The sequence below is a fragment of the Thalia democratica genome, chromosome 1, assembly GCF_965202585.1.
Source record: "Thalia democratica chromosome 1, ktThaDemo2.hap1.1, whole genome shotgun sequence".
Lineage (NCBI taxonomy): Eukaryota > Metazoa > Chordata > Thaliacea > Salpida > Salpidae > Thalia > Thalia democratica.
Window position 1 is genome coordinate 109859522 of NC_139165.1, and position 15986 is coordinate 109875507.

The window sequence follows — 15986 nt, forward strand, 5'->3', positions numbered from 1 at the left end:
AATATCTGAGACAAATTATTAAACAGTACAAAAACTAAAACAACAAAGTAAACATTGACTTATGTTTCCACTTAATCTAACGATTTTACTACATTTTTTACTTATAATATTTTCTTAAAAATTTTGTTTTATAATTTTATTACTTACCTTAGTTTAAAGAAATCACAGTCATTTCCAATCTCATTTATTAAAATTATTTGTTTTATATTTAATTCAGTAAAAACTACTGTTCTGTTTATATAATCAATTATTTTATTTTATACTTCATCAGTAGTGGGAAAAAACATTTTGTTTTACTTCTAATAGTAGAAGCTAAAAACTGAGTGTATGAGATCATTTATATTTCAAATACGATCTAAAATATATAAAACTTTTTGAAGCTCACGATTGCTATATTAAGCTTAAAAAAAAAAAAAAAAAAGGTATTTGATTTATTTTTTAATTCGTCGTGGTTAATAATTGTATTTTTAATATAAACTAAAATCTCAGCATGATTAGTAAATTTATAATTTTAGCATTATTAAATATATTTATTTTTGATTTTATTAACAAGATAGATCAACGTTAAACCTAAAAAAAATACTTTAAAATATGGGATACTACAAAGTTGTGTTGAAAATATTTAAGTTTAAAGCTTTCTAAAGAAAAATAAGCATTTTAAATCTAGTTCTAAGAAGTTGGTAATTTAGCAAATAAAATAAATATTTATCTGGAAGCTTATTTTCAGTCACTTTCATTCCTAGTTTTTAAAATAATAAAAGTTAAATCAAAAAAAATTACTTTTATGTTAAGTTAATATTTTTTCTTATTATATGATGTACTTGATATTAGTAAACTTGGAAACAAACTTTTTATCTTACTTCTAATATTAGAAGCTAAAAACTCAGTTGTTTAATTAGATCTGTATTTTTAACATTTATCTAAGATATGTACAACTTTATAAAGCTAGCAATTACGAACAATAAGCTTATATTAATAAAAACAAAAGTTATTTGATTAATTCATATATTACGTCGTGGTTAATATTTCATTCTTAAAATTTCAACTTAAATCACAGCACATATAATAATTATATACTTAATGGATAATTATATTTTGTTTAATATATTTGTATTTTGTTTTAGTATAAGATAGATTAACGTAAAATCTTAACAACAAATACTTCAAAACATTGTATTTTATAAAGTTGTGTTGAAATAAACTTTTTGTTTGAACTTATATAAATAGAAGTATTATAAACTGGTTAAATCTAAAGATGAAAAGTTGTAAAGTTATTAAGTAGAATAAACAGTTAACTTGAAGCTTACTGTATGTGTCTTGTTGTTTTTTAGTAAATGTTTAGAATATAACTAATAAATTTTATTTCCTTTAAAAATATGTTCTTTAATTTATCCTTTTTAGTAACAAACAATCAATATTTTTCATTATTTAACATGATTTTTTATAAAAGTACACGATGGCACCTAATTAACAAGCAAAATTTCACAAACCGCTGTATATATTTCGATTTTTTATTATCATTATATTAGATATATAACAAATCCTTATAATACACTTGATACTTGAATGCAATTAATCTTTTATTACTTATTTTTCTTGTCTATTAGAAATTTGCTCAGGGGTTTTAAACTTTTTTAAAACCAAATTAATTTAACTACAAACTTTATCCGTCAGTTTTGAAATAATTTCATAAAAATAAGAAAGTTTTAGATTTAAATTTTGTAATTATAACAATAGTGATAGGTTAAATTTAAAAAGTACTTTTTATTTAATATTATTATATATCTTAATTACTTATGAGTAGTCTTAAAAACATGCTCTCATATTGCGAATATTAATAGATTTTTATTAGGTACAAACGAAGTTTGTGATTTGAACTATTTATACTTGTTGAATTACTTGAAGCTGATTTTACTAGCAATAATTGAACTGAATTATCATAATAGTTATTGAAACATATAATTTGCTTTGTTTCAATTAAATTACTCTCCTTATAATGTTTCTAGTGTTTTTCCTTTAATATATAAAATTAATGTAAAGTACTCGTTTTTGAAAAGAATATTTGAAGTTGATATAAAAATTTAAAAAAAAAACATGAGCTTATAATATTATATTTTAAAAACGATTATTTTTCTTTAAACTTAGTTAATAAACAGTTTATATAATTTTACTATTAACATTTTTGTCATACAGCGTTATATCTTATACTAAAATTTTAAATTTAGAATTTAAAGCACCATATAGAACTAAGTATAATATAATAATTTTAAATTAGCTTATTTTAAATTAGTTTATAAGTTAAACAGATGTTTTATAATATCTATTAACGTAATTTAAGTTAACACCATAGCCTGCATTTTAATGGTTTTTTATCAACATCAATTATGATAAATAGCAAATTCGCAATTAATGTATAAAGTTTAGTTTGTGGCTTCTAAATTAAAAAGTAAAATATATAAATATATAATTCATTAGATACTTTCTTAGATATTGATTATTTCAGTAAATATGTTCAAGTAATAATTTAAAGTAAATCGACAATAAGAATTTATTTTAGAAGCAGTTGCAACTTTTAAACACAAGTTTCTAGTTAAATATTCTAGTGTACGCTTTTATTTAAATCAAATCTTTTATGTATCTATGAATCAGTTATCATGGTTATTTTCTTGGAATTTATTAAAAGTTCTTTATTTATTTACATTAGCTAAAGGTTAAATATTTTGTCTGAACTAATTAGAAAAATTTTATCACATATAGCTGTTTTATTTATTACTTATAAATCAAAACTTTGATTGTTAATATTTAAAGAAAATAAAATTGTTTTTTATTTTATAATAAACTCGATAAACAAAAACCTTATAAATAAATTTTTATTTATTTTAAAACCATTTTAAAAAGTTGAAATTAAGTTTGTAATTTGTTACTCTAAATGCAAATTTAATAACCAATTAAAATAAAATAACACAATCAAAAATATTTTTTGATGATATTGATCGTTAAAAACTAATTTCACATCTGAAAATCTTGTCTAGAACAGAAATCTCTCTGATATTTGTTTTTATCTACTAACAGTAAGTTTCGCTTTAACATAGTATTTTAGAAAATAATTTTATTTCTTGTATTTAAATGTTTCCATAGTTTATATATATTTGCACTGTTGCACTGTTGTTTTATGTGTTGTTATTATTTATATATTGAAAAAAACCCTGAATTTTTATATAAGTTTTCTTACAATTTACTATGTTTTCTTACCTCAATGATATTTCTACTACTGCAATATAACTCATAGTTTGATTTTCGAATGCTTGGTTAATAAATCGGAAAAATTATCTTTCTGTCATACTGATTTTCATCTTTAATTAATTTAACTTGATTTTAAATTTTATTTATAAACTTAAATTTAGTAGCTTTGTTTTTACTTATTATATATCAACTCATAATGTATATTTTTACAAATATTTAACATAAAATCCTTTCTTAATCGTAAAAATTTCACTAGCCATTTTCTCTGTTAAAGCATCTTAAACAAGAAGTAACAATTATTATTTATTTATCATTAAGTTTATATATCACTAATATTTTAATTAACTTAAACTTAAAGCTAAAGTTTTATCATTCGTGTATAAGATAAATGTTAGTGATATTAAAAACATCACTTTATTTTACAAACAAAGTTGATATGGCTTTTCAAATGATACAAGTAGTTATTAATATAAACTTTATTTATAAATAGATATTTATAATTTTACTTTTTTCTTTTTCTTTGGTTTAGTTACAAAATAGAAAAAATAATTTGGTGAATTAGTATATATCATATTTTTTTTTAAATTTATTCAAATAAAAGTTCTTCAATAACTAAAAAATTTCATAAAGTATTGAAAATTTTATAACTAATGTTAGCTTTAAAGATTGGTCAGTAAGTGCAAATGTCTATTTATTTTTTATACCCAGATTGAAGAAATCCTTTTTTTTTAATGTTGTTGCATTTGAATTTATACCAATTTAAACTTATTTAACATCCTTTATAAAAGTTTTAAAGACAGTGTTTTTACCTTGTAGCTGAATACTTTTATGTTGTATTTTTCTTATGCACTTAATTGTAAATATAGAATACTTTTTGAACATAAATTAATTGTAACTTTTTTTTTTAATTATATATTTTATCTGACGACTTTGATGTTTCCACAAAACAATTTTAGAAAATATTTTTAGCAAAATAATTATATATTTCTTAGTATAACTATACTTGTTTTAAAGATATGAATTAGTATTTTATAGGTGTATTTTAGTTTTTTATTATTGCAATTATCGAAGTAGTTTTGTTGTTTGTTAACAAAATTGCATTAAACAAGTAAAAATTCATCCGATCGTTATAATCAAAAATTTATAAATATAGGTTATATACATCTGTTGAATACTCTTTTTTTTATTTTATTTTTCAAATGTAATACAAAATCACAAACGTTTACTTCAATTAATCTTACTTATAGTTTTATTGTTTTAAAATTTGAAATCTAACAAACACTAAAATTTATAACTTCTAGTATTAGAATTATCTTTGATTAAGAACTAAAGTTTAGTAAAGTTTACAGCTTTGTAGCTAACTATTAAAATTAAAAGTTAATATAACTTTTTAAGAGTTAGTAGCAAATAAATATATCTTTTTTTTAATTTAACAAAATTCTAATAATTTTGAATAAAATAGTTTATTAAAAAAAATATCATAACAATTTTAACCTCTAGAATAAAGTATTGTTTCGAATCATATTAATAAAAACCTTTTTTTTTGATATTTAATTTATTTTCTAATTTGTCTTACTAACAATTTTTAAAGTTTTAAGTATATAACTCATGACTTTTATTTTTACTTTTTTATAAAATTATGACTTACATATCCGAAAAAAATCTTCAAGTAAACAGCTTTTTTATCTACTACATAGAATAATTTAAAAATAACGATCATATTAATTATTGTTACAAATCAAAGTTATAAAAATTTTTTATAGTCTTAAATAAACATAGTTTATTTTCGTTTACTACTAGGAATTTTAAAAACAATTGTCAACCGGCATTATCTTCATTTAGCTTTTTACAAACATTTTCAGGGAAACTAAAGCTAACAAATAACTGTTAAACTAAAACTTTTCAAAAAAATAGGTTTATCTTGTATATTCAATTATAAGTAAACTATATATTAACTATTTATATACTTGATACTATAAACTATTTTAGTTAAGATAATATATATTATAAGTATAGGTATACTAGTCTGTACAACAAACATGACCAGTTTTGATTTTTTTTTGAACTACTAACTTTTAGTTAAATGTTTGTTTTTTCATATCAGAGAATGACACCTAGGTTTGGTATTTTTACAATGTAGACTTCCAAATACAAATAATTCTCTTTAAGTGATTAAACAATGTTAATTAAGACAGTGCTTCTGAACCTTTTTCTAGTGGCGGAACCCTTTTCCAAAGTTAAACTTTTCCGCGGAACCCCTAATTTAATTTTACATAAAATGTTTAATATAATATTTCCTGCAAAAAACAAAAGAATTTCAGTGAAAAACGAATTATTTAGCAAAATTATATCATTGTTAGAAATCATACCAATTGTAATAGTATTCAGTGGAGTCAAACTCAAAGTGTGCTAGAGGCAATAGGTATTATATGATTCTACAATAAATAAACGAAAACAAACATGATTAATAGCAACGCCATAAAAATCTTTCCTTGCATAATAAAAACAAAGTAAGAGTTACAAACAATAAACAAATGAACATTAACCTAACCGAATTCACAGATAACTGTAATAAACGGGTAAGATGCCTAACAAAAATAAATAAAAAACATTTAGTGCAAAACTTGAACTTGTCTCTTAGCAACAAGCATGTCAATGCGCGGCTGGATTTTGAATAGACTGAGACAGAGACAGGCAGATAAGGTTGGAGTCAGCATACAGTTCCAACCATTACATTTTTACAGCATTTGAAACAATATAATATACCAGAAATAAGTTTCTGATAAAGATTTTTTGTTTAGTTTTATTGTGTAACATTTAGAATTTGTTTTGATTGCTCCTACATTGTTTGCTTTAGTGATAATACCAGTATTTTCATGACTTCACTAAAAATATAAATTCAAAAAATTTGCGCAACCAGGATACCTGTTAATAATGAATACTTAAATAAAAGTCCTACCGCTAGGTACACACTAAGCAGACCAATGAATGACACAACAATATATGTATTCAATTTTATGTGTTCCATTTTTTTGAAGTTTTATGATTTATGTTTTTTTTCTTTCAAATTTATTTTTTTAATTTCGAAAGGCTTCACGGAACCCCTAAGAGGCATCGCGGAACTCTAGGGTTCCGCGGAACCCCATTTCAGAAGCACTGAATTAAGATTTTATTCAGATTTGTTACATATTTAATCTAGTACTTTTATGCTGCTGCTTCTAAAAATTAAAAAATAAATACGCTATCAACTAATAAATATTAACATTAGTTCAGTTTAAAACTTTCGCTTGACGTTGCAAATATATTAAATTAAAACATTTTTAACATTCACATTACATTTAATTAACATTACAGATTTAATCTTAAATTTTTGCTGCTACCTGTAGCAGCTACAAACTGAAATTCAAAGTCGCTTCTAACTTTTGCATATTTTAGTTGTTAATAATAGTTCAGGTTGAAGTAATTATTTGTTGTATTGTAATTTAAAACAAAAAACATTTAGTTGTTAAATGCTCTCGAGTTCTTTAATAATCTAATAATTAAAGTATTCATTCAGTTTTTCAACTTTAAAATCATAATCTAAACTAAAATTTTTATTAAATTGATTTTTTAGTTTGAAAAAACATTATCTATAAACTTAAATTTTATAGTTTAAAGACATATTTTAATTTAAGTGGATCTAAACTATATATGACTACGATATAATAATTGCTAATTAACTATGAATTTTGACCAGTTTCGGACAATAGACCTGAAAGATTATATTTGATAAAAAATTACCATAACTGATTTTGCCTTAAATTTTAAATTCGAAGCTTTTATTACTATGACCATAAAAAATGTTAGTATTAGCTAAATTGTGTTTTTTTGCTTTTATAAACTTCAATAGTATAATATGCATTAATATAATTTTCACAAGACCAACCAAAATTTTTACAGCATTTAAAAAAGAAAACTCAAAATTTGTAGATCTTAAGTTAAATTTGCTCAAGGTTTATGCAATCTTTAATGTTTCATGAGCAAATATATGTTAACAATTTTTGCTAAAAGTTTTTTTTTTTATAATTTACTCAATTAATTTAAATTTTTTCTAAATTTGTACTCATTATATTTTTAAGCAAAGTTTATTAAAACTTAAAATAAATAATAATTTATAACATTTTTTTTTTGCAAATTTAAGAACGCTATTTAAAGGATTGAATTAGAATTAGTAATTTGATTTTGTCTTCTATACTTAATAAACTGTTCGCTATTGCTAAATTTTACAAAACATACTGTTGTCTTTAATTGATGAAAAACATTATACAAGACAATTATGATAAACTAAAGTTGATTTAATTAGAAGCAAGACTATTAATTTTAACCTTCTCTTAAGTTTATGAGACACAAAAAGTATTCACTAATAAAGTTCATAGTCTGCAAAAAATCTTTTCAGCTAAACTAAAAATTTAGATGAGCAAAACAAGAAAGATACAAGTTGTTTTTTTGTCTTTTTGTTGAACTTTATGTTAAAAACGTCAAGCTAATCTAGTAAAAGTTGATAGAAGTAAAAAAGTATAGAAGTAAAAAGGTATAGTTTTGTTAATAAAGAAATATTATGCTTAAATTACTAAAATTTTAAACAAAATAATTTTAGAACAACGTGCTTGCCTTTATACATAGTATGTCTTAATACTTTTAGTTTATACTTTAGGTTATTGTATTAAGAAAAGAGACGTTGTTTTCGAAGCTTTTTAGACAAATGTTTTTAGAAATACCAAAAATGCCTAAAACACTATTACTAATATACAAATGTTATAGAAGAATCTGATAATAAGCTAAATCTAAACAAATTCAACTTTTTCAGCTAAAGAATTATTTGTAAATAATTAAGTCCCATTAAAATACTCTCTATAAAGTGATTAAGAACAAGAAACATGTATTAACTCTTTACATCATTTAAGGTTAAAATATAGTCAATAGGTATAATAAATCAAAACAAAAACACTAAATTTTAGAAGTCGTTGATAAACTTTAAATATATTTAGACTAAAATATTTATTTATAAACTTAATAGGAATCAACAACTAACCATTTTATACAAAAAAATAAAAGTTTCAAACGTATATAAGCAACGTATAAGTGTATGTAAAACTGTTTTTTTAAGTTACTCTGAATTAAGTAAATTGGCAGGCTTTCTTGAGAAAAACTTAAAAAACGAGAATGATTTTTTATCTTTAAGTCTTTTACGCTATAATCAAAGTTTAGAAAATGTTTGCTTATTGGAGTTTGTTTCATGATGTACTAGTTAAAATAGTACATCATGAGTACATCAAACGTTACTGTAACCATTTAAAGAACTTATAAATAAAGACCGGTATTAAATAAATTAATTTTATACAGGTACCTGCACAAAATAATATGTAAGTTATTCAAATCACTTCTTTTATAGAAGCTAAAAACTAGACGTGATGCTGACTGACAACCTCGAGTAAACATTAATTTTTGATTTAATTAAAAACAACAAATCACAAGTTGTGATTATTCTTGTGGTACGTTATACCTTATTAAAGATGGTTAGGTTTTAAAACTTACAATAAAGTTTTAACTTTAAGTTTATAAACCAAATTAAAAACTATTTTACTTGTTTATTTAAATTTTCAACTAGTTGAGAGCAGATCTGTGCATTTTAGTTACTGGATACAAAAACAACCTTTTTTTTTACTTGTATTCATTGAGGTTGCCTAAATAAAAGTAATAAACTCTATTAAACTTTTAATTTAATTTGGATTATAAATATCGTAATTTTCTTCACTAATACATATTTAAAAAAGTGAAAGTTTTTTTAAGGTAAACATTATTTACAATAGAAATTGATGTTATATCACTTATTTATGTTAATGCTCGATTATGAAATTTATTTTTTAATTACAAATTTGTTTAATCGTTTTATTTTTTAAATGCATAAAGAAAGATATTAAATAAACTTATAAACGCAAACTACTCATCATATCTCTTGTTAAAATATTTGTAGACTTAAACAAATAATTAATTTAAATAATTGTAATATAATTTTAAAGTGATGTTTTTGGTATAAAATATTGTTCTTCCATTTTATATAGCTAAGAAATTGATTTTAACTTATACCTAATATTTATAAATATTTAAGTTTACTAAAAAATATAAAACTCTCAATGTAATAAAAAAATTTAAACTCTTTTGATTATAGATTAAACCATTTTGAATATTTTTATATAAAAAAACACGTAATGCTACCTTAGTGATAATATTACTAAAATATCTATATTTAATCTTCTTCTACCTTTCGTATTATAAAAATCCTTAGATAGTTCAAAGACGGTATTAACAAAAACCAAAGAATCGTGAAGATTTTTTCAAATATTCAATGTCTGCTTTATTTCTAATACATAAAACTTAAAAGTTATATTTATTATATTATGTTTTAATTAAAAGTTTTTTATTTTTCTAAGGAAATTTTCAAGTGTTTGTTTCCTGTAATTAAAATTTAGTTTTATAACATATTCAAAGTAAATATTGATCGATAATTTAGTACAATTTTTAATTCCTACTGAAAGATGATAATTTAGTTTGGTAGAATCATAATGTAAATTATAATTTACTAATATTAATTATATAAGTTATCAAACAAGGTTATTTAAGATCTAATCTAATATTTTTATGTTGCTACTGTAGCAGCTACAAACATATAACTAAACCCATTTAAAACTATTGAATTTTTTAATTGTTGGTAATAGTTCAAGGTGAAGTTATCATTTGTTGTAACATTTAATATAAAATTAAAAGTTTATAAGACTAACAAGCTACCAAGTTCTTTAACAACTCAGTATTTAAAATAGTCATTAAGTTTAATTAAAAATCTTTTTAGTAATATTATATAATTTTACTTCATATTTGAGGATGGTTGGTTTAGAAGTTTTATAATTAATTAAATTATTGAAAACAAGTACTAGTTTTTAGGTTATAAAAAAGATTAATTAAACTCTAACTCAAGTTAATTATAAACTTAATCTAATATTTTTCTATACTGCTACTCGAAGCAGTAAGAAACTCAATAATGAAAATACTGCTTATTATTGAATGCTTTAGTTGTTTATAATATTTCAGGTTGAAGTTTCCATTTTTGTTTCATGCAATTTAAAACGAACATTTTTTTTTACATTTGCAAGCTAACAAATCAACTTTTTAACAAATCAATAATAAAAACAATCTGTAAGTACAAATTGCTATATATTACTTAAAAGTTAGTTTAATATTTTTGAAACGTTTTTAAAGTGTTCATTGCCTGTACTTACATTTTACATTTATAACTTGGTCAAAGTAAATACTAGGTTAATAATTTATTATTTTTACTCCTTGTATTAGAGGATAGTAAATTTGACTCGTAGTTTTATAATGTAAATAATGAAATACATATATATATTAGCTTTAAATTTGTTTAACACAGTTTATTTATATCTAAATCAGATTAGTTACATATTTAATCTTTTTTTTAGCAACAAGCTCTAAAAAGGCCCTGTAAATTATTGTAAATTATAGTTTTTAATAACAGTTCAAGTTGAAATAATCGTTTGTTGTTGCATGTAACTAAAGTTAAAGTTAATATATTTAATCTCTTTGTATCTTTCATGTTATAAAAAAATCCGTAGACAATTAGAAGACGGTATTAATTAAAAGACCTTAAAATTGTAAAAGTTTTGTAATATATTCGATATCTACTTTACTGCTAATACAATAAGCTTAATTTTTGACTTTAAACTACTATTTTTTAGTTAAAAGTTTGTTATACCATTTTTAAAAGTTTTCAAGTGTCCTTTACCTGTAATTAAATTTTAATTTGCTAAATTTTTCAAAGCAAAAATTAAATTAATAATTTATTATTTTTATTACTTCATATTAGAGGATGATATATTGGTTTGATAGTTTTATAACGTAAATTATGATTTTGAAAATATTAAGATTTAAATTATCAAACAAGGTTAACTAAAATTTCAATCAGATTAGTTACATAATAAACCTATTTTTTATGCTGGTATTTGTGGCAGCTCGAATTCTTAAAATAAAACCCCGCTGACTGTTGAAAATATTATTTGTTAATATTAGTTCAGGTTGAAGTAGTTGTTTGTTATTGTAATTAATATCAAATTAAAACATTTATAACAATCTCAAGCTAAAAAATTCTTGAATAACTCATTAATTGAAATAGTCATTCAAAAATAAAATTTAAATAAAAAATGAAAATTTAAAAATTAAATCGTCCGTAACTTGTTTTTTCTAGTTTAAAAAATATTAACTGAAAAACTTAAATTTTATTGTTAACTAACTTATTTTAGTGTAGGTGGTAATAAACTATATAAACCTATGAAATATAAATTGCTAGTTTACTCTTATATTTAAACTTCTTTAGGACAACATACTTGAAAGATTATATTTGCTTAATAATTATCATAATTGGTTTGTCTTAAATTTTAGTTAGTAGATCCTTTTAGTATGAACACAAAATTGTTAGCATTTTAGCTAAATTGTATTTGTTCGAAATTTCTAAACTTTATAAATCGGTTCGATATTTTAATAAATATTAAACACAAACATTAATTTTTAAACAATGTTAGTAAAGTTTTATTTAGATTATTTACATACCTATTCTAGTATTTTTTTTTTGCTGCTACTTGTAGCAACTATAGATTCAGAAATTGAGAACCCGCTAACTATTGAGTAATTTAGTGTTAATATAAGTTTAGGTTTAAGTTATCCTTTTTTGTTATATGTAAATTAAATTAAATTATTTTTTAGCTTGACATTTCAAAATAATTGTGTATAAATTTATTTAAGACTATATTCCTTTCCGTTTTTAAGAAAATTATTCTGATGTTGCGCTAAAAAATAAAATTAGTAGTTTTTTTTTTGAGTAACTTATGTTTTAACTTTCTATTAAAAACTAAATTTTTATTAGTTATTATTAAACACTTTTACAACTTTATATGAATAAATATGAATCAGCTTTTGAATAATATTTTAAAACAAATAACATTTACTCAAAATTATTTGTTTAAACTTGTCCTTTTTACACAATAGAGAAGTTTAAACTTAAATAAAAGACTTATCTCATTTAAGCGCTAATCACTGTAGTTTTAGAACTCACAAACTAGTACTTAAGTGATATTAAATATATAAATCCTTAATAGTGACTTAAAATATTGATAAACCAAATCAAGAGTTTGTAGCTCCTAGGGATAGGGGTATAAAATTTGTACATACATCTAAATAATAATTGACTCCGCAGATTTTTATTTTTTTAAAATATATATATTAGTTATGGATGTAGTTTACAAAACCAAAGTGACTTATTAAATAATTTCCAACTGTACTTAAAATAAATAAGATGCCCTGTTTAGTAATTAATAATTTTTATAATTTACAAAGATATCGCTTTTTTTGAAATAAAGCATCGTTTACATGACTCATTAGTTTGTTACCAAAGAAAGTATATATTAAAAATCATCAGAACAAAATAACTATTCGATTTCAAGAATTGAATATTATCTAAATATTCTTAAAATCAACTTACTAGCAAATTTAATCTTTTTTTTTAAATCGACGGCACAACACAACAAAAAAAAACTTTTTAAGTTTAGTTTTAGTTTATTTTTTGTAGGCTTTGTAGTGTTTGACAAATGTATAAATCAAAAAACAAAAAGTGTTGCCTCAAAAAATTCATTTATACAAAACTTTTACCAAATCAGTAGCACAATTTGTTAATAACTTCTACGAACAGAAGTAGACCAAAACAGATGTAATACTTTATTTTATTTTGCTTACAGATAATAATGGTTCTTGTGCTGAATAAAAAACGTTATCAATAAAGATCGCCATAAAAACAAATATATATCAAAGTTAAGCTATATTTACGAATGGATGACTTAAGTTAAATGTATGTTTCCTGATTATTTATTGTACTGTATTTAATATTATCTATGTAAGTATTTTAGTAGTGGTCTATTGTACTAACAAAAACAATTTGTATAAATCAAGTTCTTTTTACGTCATAAAGAGCAAACAGAAAATATTGCGTGAATGGTATAATTTTCTTTTACATATAAATAGAGCGTGTAATATAGTATTTGTGGCTTTAGAATAATTTACGAAAGTCAGATCATCGGCTAAGTTATTACAAAGTAGAACAATTACAACTTTAATCGCAATAAAAAAATCATTTACTTATAAACTAGCGAGTAATAGCCGAGAGTTAATAAACTTGTAAATGACCAAATCTGTCTACTATAAAGTCTATTTAGTTTAAAATATTTATATTTAGTTTTAAAAGTTTTAATGTAAGACCATTATTTCAATGTAGTTTTATAAATCAATAAAATACACAAACTATTTTTGAAAAACATAAAGTTTTACTTTTATGATGAGTTAACTGAATAGAAATTAATTTATAAATATTCGAATTAAAAATACTTACAAGACTGATAAACAAAACTAAAAATATTTAAAAATAATAAATAATTTTTTTTTTAGTTGAAATGTCAACAGCTTTAAAAATTACTTTTACTATCAGGACGTAACCAATCCATAGTTTAATAAAAAAGCGTTACTGTTCATATACAAAATTTTTAACAAAACGTTTGGAATTTAGTTTGATTACGTCATTAAAGCATAAATTGCAGTTTAAAACATTTTTTTAATTTCACCAGAATTTGCAAAAAACATCGCATAACGTGTCATGATAAATTTCTGATCTGGTTATGCATCTAATGCTCATTTTTATTTTGTTTTTGTCATTTGTTTGAAATTTTTTATTTATTTAAACTAAAATATAATAACTTAATTAAATTTTAAAGACAGTTATTAAACATTTGAATTATTTTAACAAGCTCGAAAGATTTTTTTAGTACGCTGTAAAATTTAAAACATTAACCAATATATATTATTTTGAGATTAGTATAAATTATTTTATTCATTCCATTTAACATTTCTAAAGTAATACATACTACTTTTTAATGATTATTTTAAATTAATATAAGTTTTAGTAATAAAGTTTATAGCTAACAACTATGGTTATTTTTGTCGTGCAATATTATAAATGTATAAATACTTTGCTTTATCTTGAGGTTTTCATACTGTTTTAGTATATATTGCAGTAGTTATTAAAATTAATAAGTCTTTGTAAATGTTTATTCTTCATTTTAAAACTAAGTTAATTAAAAAGTATAAAAATTACAATTTTTTTTATAATGTACATTTAAACGTTTCGTATTTAGTTCATAAATCTACTAACTTAAGTCTATATTATTTAATAATAGCAATAAGTATTATTCCCAAACTAAAACCAACCAAAGAAGTGGTTTTATTAAAAAAAAAATATTTTGTCGTCAAAATAGAGTTTAATTTCGTGATAACTAAAAATATATAAAATTTTTAGTATTAATAGTATAAGAACTTGTAAGTTAATAAACGTAAAATACCTTATACAATAAGTCTATCTAAACTTATGTATGTTCTATTTAAATTTTCAATTAAATTTACTTTATTAACATTACACCAGTTCTGAAGCTCTTTTTAGCAATATAGTTAATTTCATTATATATAAACAATGTTATATTTCATAAACAACTTTTGGTAGTAGTTTACAAATTAATATGAAAGCTTCAACAACAAAACAAAAGTCCCTATACAACTTCTTTTAAAGGTTAGTTAAACGTTATTTAAAAAATTTAAGTACAATAAGTTATTTAACGAATATATTTTTTAGTTTTAAAAATATCAACGATATTGTTGGTTGGCATGAAACTAAAACTATATTTTATTTGTAAAGTTAAATAAAATAAACGTTTTTACTTTTAGTTTTTTAGTTAAAGTCATTGACTTTAAATCAGTAATTTTTCTAGTTTAATTTATTTAAACATTAAACATTTTTCTGAACGTTATATTTGATATCAATAATTTAGAAAACAAACAATAGTTGCAAAAACACTGAAATAAAACACTATTTTGATCTACTTCCGATTATATATAGCAATTCTGCATTATAGTATTAAAATGCTTAACTTTATGATAAATTGTATATAAAAGAAATTGTTCAGCAAAAGGTCATTTATGAACAATTTAACGCAATCTTATAATTGAGTAGCATATTCATAATCATGTATCATCTATATTTATTAAATTTTTAGTTATCTGGTTGCATTTTGAATTTAAAAAATTTGTCCCAAGTTCTGAAAGAGAAATAAAATAGTATATATTTTACAGCGAAGGCAATTACATAGAAGAAGCCTCTGCAATCGCTTGAAGATGAAATTTCTAATTTTTGAAAGTCATAAATTTCAATTTGCTAAAATTTTAGTTTTTTAACTTTTCTAAAAATAAAACTTATTTTAATAAACTTTTCTGTACGAATAAATTAATATAATCGTGCTAATTACTTGATAAACTTAAATTCTTTTAAAACATTGAAAATTATTTTTATACAATTTGAATTGGATTGAATTATTATAGCTTTATTTATGTAGTTGACTTAACTGAAACTTACTATAATATTAAGTTTGTATACCAGATACTAAACAAAAAAACATTAATACCATTTTTAATAATAATAATTACAACAAAATAAAAGATATAAAAAAGAAGTCAAAAGTATGTAATATTTAAAGAAAATCACACTTACTAAAGCTTTATATACAAATAATGTTAATAACAACAAAAAACAAACGAACAAAAAC